Raw genomic sequence first — 10045 nt, 5'->3', positions numbered from 1 at the left:
ATTGACTCAAACTTTAGGCTCATGGGAGCGACCTGTTGCATATCTCTCAAAAGGAATGGACAATGTAGCAAAAGGATGGCCTGGGTGTCTTCGAAGCATCGCGGCTGCATGTTTACTCATTCCAGAAGCAGTCAAATTAACTTTTGGTCAAACTCTGAACGTAACAACTCCCCATACTATTCAAGGACTGCTAGAGACTCATGGGCCAAAATGGATGACTAATTCACGTCTCGTAAAGTATCAAGCTTTGTTATGTGAAACTCCAGAAATTCAAATACAGGACAGTAAAAATCTGAATCCTGCAACTTTACTCCCAACTCCCACTTCAGTCACTCATAAGTGTGAGGAAATCATGGCTACAGTACATTCCAGCCGACCCGATCTACGCGATCAACCTTGGCAGGGAGCCTGGACCTTGTTCACTGATGGAAGTAGCCAGGTTCTAAATGGTGCCCGGGTCGCTGGATATGCTGTGGTCTCCGAGGACGACATTATCGAAGCAGAGCCCCTACCCCAGGGGACATCAGCACAAAAAGCAGAACTCATTGCGCTCACCAGGGCTCTACAGTTGGCAGAGGGAAGAACTGTTAACATTTATACTGACTCAAAGTACGCTTTCCTTACTATCCAAGTACATGGAGCCTTATACAAGGAACGCGGATTCCTAACTGCTGAAGGGAAACAACTAGCTAATGCATCTGAAATACATCAATTGCTAGATGCCGTGTGGGCACCAAAGAAGGTAGCTGTCATGCATTGTAAAGCCCACACCGGGAAATCAGATCCCATCGCCAAAGGAAACCAATGGGCAAATAAGACAGCAAAAGAAGTAGCACGTGCACGTCGATTACACACCTCAACTAAAACTTGCCCACTTCTGCAATTTCCAGTTGAAATCCCTGTCTATTCGGCAGAAGAAAATGACTGGGCACAAACTGAACAATTCCGCCAGCAGGATGGTTGGTGGATTGTGCAAGGAGATCGGGTGTGGATACCCGACGCACTGGCTTGGACCATTGTCAAAGAAGCCCACAATAAAACTCATCTTGGTCGCGATGCATTAGCAACTCTATTGGCAAAAACTTACTACATTAACAGACTCATACAGCTAAATATGCTGTCAATCAATGTGTCACCTGTGCAAGAAACAATCCAAGAAATGGACCTGGTCCAGCCCCTGGACATATACTACTGGACATAAACATACTGGACATAAACTACTCCGTTCCAAGTTTGCCAAAGTTTGCCAAATCGACTTCACACACATGACTCCTTCAAAAGGATACAAAGCAATGCTGGTAGCTGTCTGTACTTATACTGGATGGATCGAAGCCGTACCTACGCGAACTGAGACTGCCAAGGAGGTAGTGTCTTTGCTTCTCCATAAAATCTTACCACGATACGGATTACCACGGCAAATAAATTCAGACAACGGACCAGCCTTCACCAGTGAAGTCACACGACGACTGAGTCAAATTTTGGGTGTCCGATGGCACCTGCACTGCGCTTGGAGACCTCAGAGTAGCGGAGCAGTTGAACGAGCTAACAGGACTTTAAAGAATCAGTTAGCTAAATTGTGTCAAGAAACAAAAACTAAATGGCCAGACATCCTGCCATTAGCTTTACTACATGTTCGATGCACTCCAAGAAAGTCTGGTCTAACACCTTATGAAATGATGTATGCAAGACCTCCACCCCTTCCATCTTTTCCTGAATCATTGCAGATACAAGGGGAGATGTCTCTCAGTAACCAACTCAAAGGACTATATAACACAGTCATTGCAATTCAAAATTACACCTGTGACACTGAGCCATTAGTCCTGCTAACCCCGATCCACCCATTCCAGGTCGGGAATTCTGTGTGGATCAAAGATTGGGATGAGTCTGATTTCCTCCAACCCCGATGGAAAGGACCGTACACTGTGTTACTGACCACTCCAACAGCAGTTAAAGTCTTTGGATGCCCCTCATGGATTCATTGGTCATGAATTAAACCAGCTGCATCCAATTGGCAAGTCTCCAGGATTGGGGACAACAAGTTAAGATTCACCCAAGGCAGGCACAATGCTAGTCCTGAGCAAAAGACCTCAGTAACTTCTAAACAATATTAACGTGTCCATTTCTTTCCTTCCTTTCAGACTCCATAACTTATGACTGCAACTGTCTACATCATAAAGCAATGTCACAGATACCGACTTCAAAGATCTACGCGGCAACTACCTTCTACAGAAAATTGTCAATCAGCCTACAAATTTCTTTACTACTCTTCTGTACGTCTACTACCTCTCTTTTCCTGCCCCTGAGCAAGAATTGTACAGAATGTATCAAGCTAATCCGCACTACAACTCAAGATGGATTCCAAGTTGTATCAACAATCATCCACCAATCTCAACCTCCTGCGTCCTGTGCCACACTACCTGCTTGTGCCTTGAATACTACTCAAGGCTATCAATCTTTCCATCGATGTCTAGAGGGTAGCAAAATCATTTGTCATACCCCAACTACTCCTAAGTACTACAATGTTACCCTCACTGCTGGATTACCAAAAAGCTACACATCAAGTATTATCCCCGAAGGAAAAGGTATCTTGTACTACATCAACTCTACCAAAGTCCTTATGGGAGGAGAGTCTACCGTCACAATAACCTTCGATGCCTGTGAGGCCATTGATAAACACCCAAATGCACTCCATTGTGGGTCTCAAGCCTGGAAAAAATCCTATGTGTACAATCACAAATACCTCTGTCCATACAATCGAGCCGCCAATCCATCCAGTTGGATACCATGTGGAGGGGACCTGACACTGTCAGGATGGGCTCTAGTCTGCGACTATACTGGAGGAGGTTACCATGGCTGCCACGGAATAGGCCGGCTAACTGAAGTAACTGGTAACACTGTGTCTATACAATGGCCTATAAGAAGTGAAGGATTCCCCTGGCAAGATACTTGGGGATTTGGTATCGATGGAACTGGAAAAGACCCCATGACCTACATTACTATCACGCAGCGGAGAGACAAACCTCGTCCAATTATTCACCAGACCACTGTAGTAGGCTACCAGTCTTTCTTCGATGAAATATCTCATGTGACTGAGGAATTGAAGAAAAGGAAAATTAGTTTCTTACCTGATAATTTTCGTTCCTGTAGTACCAAGGATCAGTCCAGGACACCTGGGTTGTGACTCCGCACCAGTAGATGGAGACAGACTAAAACTTGTGGGCGGAGCCATATATGCCCCTGTGCCAGTCACAGCCCCTCAGTCATACGGAATGTCAAAGTAGAACACAACCAGAGAAGTAAACAAAACTAGATACCGCTAACTAACGGGGAAAGAAACACCCCTTCTGGAAACGGACTCTCCAACCGAGAGAGCGAACAAGCGGAACAGAGCAAATCAAAACACAGAGCGGACTCTCCATTACTTCAGCGCAGCACCGCGGGCGGGATCCTGGACTGATCCTTGGTACTACAGGAACGAAAATTATCAGGTAAGAAACTAATTTTCCTTTCCCTGTACGTACCAGGATCAGTCCAGGACACCTGGGATGTACCAGAGCAACCTACTGAGGGTGGGAAGCAGAGAGTCCCGCTCGGAGTACCCTCTCTCCAAAACCCCCGGAATCGGTAGCCCGGACATCCAGCCGGTAATGCCGGACAAAAGTATGCAACGACTTCCAGGTGGCCGCCCTACAAATCTCTTGAGGCGACACCTGAGAAGCTTCCGCCCAAGACGCTGCTTGGGATCGAGTCGAGTGAGCCCGCAGCCCCACGGGAAGAGGTTTTCCCCGCACCAAGTACGCCGAACCAATGGCCTCCTTGAGCCAACGAGCGATAGTTGTGCGGGGCGCTGCCGCTCCTTTCTTTGGTCCAGAGAACAGGACAAACAGATGATCTGTGACCCGAAACGGATTAGTGACCTCCAGATAACGGAGAAGGGATCTCCGCACGTCAAGCTTCCGTAACTCCCTCTCTTCGGTAGCAGAGGAGTCTCCGCATGCAAAAGCAGGCAACTCCACCGATTGATTCACGTGAAACGACGAGACCACTTTTGGAAGAAAGGAAGGAACCGTCCGTAAGGAAACCCCCGAATCGGAGATACGCAAGAAAGGTTCCCTACAGCACAGGGCCTGCAACTCGGAAACACGCCGTGCCGAGGCAATCGCCACCAAGAATGCCGTTTTTAAAGTGAGATCCTTAAGAGTTGCGCGTTTCAAGGGCTCAAACGGCGCCGTGCATAGAGCGGAGAGAACCCAATTGAGGTTCCAAGCCGGACAAGGAAGCCGTAACGGGGGGCGAAGGTGCTTAGCCCCCCGAAGAAAACGAGCAATATAGAAACATAGAAACATAGAAACATAGAAATGACGGCAGAAGAAGACCAAATGGCCCATCCAGTCTGCCCAGCAAGCTTCCCTCATTTCTTCTCCCATACTTATCTGTTTCTCTTAGCTCTTGGTTCTAATTCCCTTCCACCCCCGCCATTAATGTAGAGAGCGGTGGAGGAGCTGCATCCAAGTGAAATATCTAGCTTGATTAGTTAGAGGTAGTAGGAGTAGTAACCGCCGCAATAAGCGCCGCAATAAGCGCCAGAGACTTACCTCGCAAGCACCCCAGCGCCGCCACTTGGACCCGTAGGGAACTGCACGCCAGACCTTTGGCCAGACCCGCCTGGAGGAACGCTAGAACATCAGAGACGGAAGCCGAGATGGGGTCCACCCCTCGCTGCACGCACCAGTCCTCAAAGACCACCCAGACACGGACGTAAGCCAAAGACGTCGACTGCTTCCTGGAACGCAGTAGCGTGGCCACCACCGCATCTGAATAACCTTTTCTCTTCAGTCGATTCCTCTCAAAAGCCATGCCGCGAGACAGAAGTGATCCGCATCCTCCAAACAGACGGGGCCCTGATGGAGTAGGGCCGCCATTCCTTGGAACCGAAGGGGGGCCGCTACTGCCAGTTGTACGAGGTCTGCGAACCACGGCCGGCGAGGCCACTCCGGTGCCACCAAGATCACGTTGGTCGGATGCAACTCTATGCGCCGTAGAATCTTGCCGATCATCGGCCACGGGGGAAACACGTAGAGCAGCACATCCGTCGGCCAGGGAAGCACCAACGCATCGACGCCTTCTGCCCCCCGCTCTCGACGTCGACTGTAAAATCGCGGGGCCTTCGCGTTGTGCCACGTGGCCATCAGATCCATGTGGGGCACCCCCCACGTTTCGCAAATGAGAAGAAACGCTTCGTCCCCCAGCTCCCACTCTCCGGGATCCAGACGATGATGGCTGAGATAGTCCGCCTGCACGTTGTCGACTCCCGCAATGTGAGACGCTGCGAGGTTGCTGAGATGTAGCTCCGACCAGGCCATCAAGCGCTGAGCTTCTTCTGCCACCTGGGGGCTCCGGGTCCCCCCCTGCCGGTTGATGTATGCCACGGTGGTCGCATTGTCCGACAATACTCGGACTGCCTTTCCCCGCAGCAATGGTAGAAAAGCCTGCAGGGCCAGACGGACCGCTCTGGTCTCTAGGCGATTGATAGACCACTGGGCTTGCGACACTGACCATAGGCCTTGAACTGAGCTCCCTAGGAAGACCGCTCCCCAACCGGAGAGGCTGGCATCCGTGGTCACCACTGTCCAACTGGGCACCAGGAGAGAGACTCCGGCGGAAAGATGACTGGGGTCCAGCCACCAACGCAGGCTGGACCTCGCGTGTCCCGCTAGAGGAAGCGGTAAGTGGAAATCCTCCGAGACCGGCTTCCAGCGGGAAAGCAAGGATGACTGTAAGGGTCGCAGATGAGCGAACGCCCATGGCACAAGCGCCAGCGTGGAAGCCATAGACCCGAGGACCGTAAGGTAGTCGCAGACCCGCGGCTGGCGGAGAGACAACAAGCGTTGTACCTGAGTTTGCAATTTGACCATCCGTTCGAGCGACAGAAACACCTTGCCCTGCTTCGTGTCGAAAAGAGCTCCCAGATATTCCAAGGTCTGCGTGGGTGTCAGATGACTCTTGCTGAAGTTGACCACCCATCCCAGGGACTGCAACAGATGGAGGACCCTGGCCACCGCCATCCGACACTGATCTTCGGACTTCGCCCGAATCAACCAATCGTCCAGATACGGATGGACCTGGAGACCTTCTCGGCGCAGTTGCGCCGCCACCACGACCATCACCTTCGTGAAAGTACGAGGGGCCGTTGCGAGCCCAAAAGGGAGCGCCCGAAACTGGTAATGCCGACCCAGAATGCAGAATCTGAGGAAGCGTTGGAACGACGGCTGGATGCCTATGTGAAGATACGCCTCCGTGAGGTCCAGGGAGGCCAGGAACTCGCCTGGCCGAACCGCGGCGATGACTGACCGGATCGTCTCCATTTTGAAGCGAGGAACGCGAAGGCATCGGTTCACCCCTTTGAGATCCAGAATTGGTCGGGACGTGCCGTCCTTCTTTGGTACGATGAAGTAAATGGAGTAACGGCCTTTGCCTTGTTGGCTGACCAGAACGGGGGAGATAGCTCCCAAGTCCTCTAAGCGGCGGATGGTGTCTAGCACCGCCGTCTTCTTCTCGGGAGCCTTGCAGGGTGACACAAGGAACTTGTCCACTGGAATGCGAGCAAAATCTAACGCGTAGCCGTGTCTTATCACGGTGAGGACCCACTGGTCCGACGTTATTCCGGCCCATCTCTCGTAAAACGACAGCAACCGCGCCCCGACGTTGGGAACGGCGTGCTGAGGCTGCGGCGGGAGAAGGGCCGACCCCCTTTCATTGTGAAGATTTGGGCGCCGTGATGGCCAGGGCACCCCCTGGTCTACCAAAACGCCTCCCACGAAAGGACTGCTGCTGCTGCCACTGTGGGGTACGGGAGGAGGAAGACCTGTACGAGTGCCCCGACGACCTTTGAGGTCGCGCCTTCCTGGGCCCACGAAAGCGGGACCTGGCTGTAAAGGAAGTCCGTGACCTGGCTCTATCTTCGGGCAACCTAAAAGCCCTATTTTCCCCCAGGGAAGCCATCAAGTCATCTAATTCCTTGCCAAACAGCAATTTACCCTTGAATGGCAGCGCCCCGAGGTGAGCCTTAGAAGAGCCATCCGCCGCCCAGTTGCGTAGCCACAGGAGGCGGCGCGCCGAGACAGCCGCCACCATGGATCTAGACGAAGTGCACAGCAGATCGTGGAGTGCATCTGCGCCATATGCTATTACCGCTTCCAACTTATCCGCTTGCGCTACCTCGTCTGCCGAAAGATCCGCATTGGCTTGAAGGACCTGAGCCCAGCGTAAGCCAGCTCTCAAAGCGAAATTCGTACACATGGCGGCCCGAATTCCTAGCGCGGAAACCTCAAAAATCTTCTTGAGCTGTACTTCCAGCTTCCTGTCCTGAAGGTCCCGAAGGGCTGTCGCACCCGTAACCGGGATAGTAGATCTCTTCGTTACCGCCGAAACCGCCGAATCCACCTTGGGAAACTTGAGAAGGTCCAGCGCATCCTCCGGGAGCGGGTAAAGCTTGTCCATGGCCTTGCTGACCTTCAACCCTAACTCCGGAGTGTCCCATTCCCGGAACATGATGTCCGTTGAAGAAAAATGGAACGGAAAAGCAACTGCCGGACCCGTGAGGCCTAACAGGACCGGATCCATGTTCGCTTCCTGACGAACCACCGCCGGAGGGGGGTTTATTCCCAGTTCCTGGATAATGGCTGGAATTAGAGGTGGCAATTCATCCCTACGGAAGAGCCTGACCACTTTGGGATCGTCCCCCTCCACTGCCTGTGAGCCTTATTTTTTTTTTTTTTTAAGAAAAGCGCCTGTCGCTGTCCACGGTCCTGGAGCCCTAATCCAGCAGGGGTGAGTGAACCGGGCTCCCCGGTGTCACCCCTGACGCTGCTACTAGTCCAGCTGGGTCCTCGACCCTAGCAGCGGCCTCAACCAGGGGGGGGTGGTCCCCTCAGAACCTCACAACCCCCCTGGGAGGCAGGGCGAAAGGGACCTAAGGACAATTTAGAAAAAAAAAATATTCCCAAATAGAAATCCGTAGCCTAAAACTGGCCTAACAAATCAAAAAGGAACCGACCCTGACGGAATACCAGAACCAGGGCAGGCAGGGCTGTGACCGGACCTGCACCATCTACTGGAGACAGAGTAAGACTGAGGGGCTGTGACTGGCACAGGGGCATATATGGCTCCGCCCACAAGTTTAGTCTGTCTCCATCTACTGGTGCGGAGTCACAACCCAGGTGTCCTGGACTGATCCTGGTACGTACAGGGAACATACAATTTCTCAGCAAGCAAAGAACATGTTCGTTAATTTGGCTGAGAATATTGCTCTCTCTCTGGAAGTCAAGAACTGTTTTGTATGTGGAGGAACAAATACAGGAGAGCAATGGCCTTGGGAAGCCAAAGAAACATTCCAATCTGATCTTAATACATTGAACACAACTGTTACTTACAACCGTAAAACTCATCCATATGAGTGGGCCCTCCAGACTGATGTGATTGGCAGACAATGTATATCTCGACAACGTTCGCGTATCTATACCATACCTGTTGGAAACTCTCCATGTACTGGGGTTCTCACAGCCAATCTAACTAACCAGACATGGTGGCAGACGGAAAATTCCACCATGCCTGCTCCCATCTGGACTGAATCAACTTTGAACAAGACATGGACTGCTGCAGGCGTACCCACCACCATCTTCACTGCCCCAGATGGCTACTATTTTGTATGTGGGCGAAGAGCCTATGAACAGTTACCCACACACTGGTACGGAACCTGCTTCTTGGCTACTATACGACCCAGTTTCTTCTTACTTCCCATCACTGCTGGAGAAACCTTAGGAGTACCAGTATACAGTCCCATGCGACCAAACAAACGTCGTAGAAATTCCAAAGTAACCATTGGAGACTGGAAAGATCAGGAGTGGCCTCCTGAAAGAATTGTACAATATTATGGCCCCGCAACGTGGGCTGAGGATGGTTCTTATGGGTATAGAACCCCTATTTACATGCTCAATCGTATTATCCGACTACAAGCAGTATTAGAACTCCTAACAAATGATTCTGCCTTGGCTCTCAACATCCTCGCCAAGCAGAACACAAAAATTATCACCGCTGTTTACCAAAATCGATTGGCTTTGGATTACCTCCTAGCACAGGAAGGAGGTGTATGTGGAAAATTTAATCTTTCTAATTGCTGTTTACAGGTCGATGACAAGAGTAAGGTCATTGAAGAGATCACTGATCAAATGATCCGACTGGCACATGTTCCAGTACAGACGTGGACTGGGATTCTTGATTGGACAGCCTCCTTACCCAACTGGCTTACCTCCATCCCAGGACTTAAGGAACTCTTCTTTCCCTTACTATTTCTTATTTTAACTTGTATTCTATTTCCTCTGTGTCTACCTCTTATTTTTAGGAATCTCCGATCCATGATTGAAAATATTGCTGATCGACGAGCGGCTGCCCACGTCATGATGATTAATAAGTATGTGTCTGTTTCCACATTCCCTTCATACGATTCATCTGACTACGACACTACCGATGATTCAGATATTCCTGATGTTGATTCTGATAATGAGTATCTAACCACTAACTTATAAATTGCATAAATTCTGAGTAACTAACATTACTGAGCCACTTTGTTCGCTGTGGTAAGTCGGGCTACAAAGGGGGGTGACACCAATAGGGTCCACCCGTCTCAAACCCGTGAAGTAATCAACGACACAGCAACACGTTAGGGCTCAAATCTAATGACACTGGTATTAATTCTTGTTTGTCATTTCAGTTACTACCCAGATGATGAAGTGTGATACTTCTGCCTTCTACCCGAAGTTGAAGTATCAAAGGGGGGAATGAAGGGGTTCAATTTCGTGGCCCCCCGAAGAATGAAACAACTGAAAGTCTTCCGACTAATCATGCCAGCAGTGAAACGCACAGCCATTTTGAACGTACTAATGTTTGCAACGCAAATGACACGTAATGCGTAATGACGCAGTTGCGCACTAACACGTAACGTAACGTAACTCCATTTTGGAATAATAATTTGTATTGTATTAATACG

Source organism: Rhinatrema bivittatum, chromosome 13, assembly GCF_901001135.1.
Source record: "Rhinatrema bivittatum chromosome 13, aRhiBiv1.1, whole genome shotgun sequence".
NCBI classification, from domain to species: domain Eukaryota; kingdom Metazoa; phylum Chordata; class Amphibia; order Gymnophiona; family Rhinatrematidae; genus Rhinatrema; species Rhinatrema bivittatum.
This window is presented reverse-complemented; position numbering follows the sequence as displayed.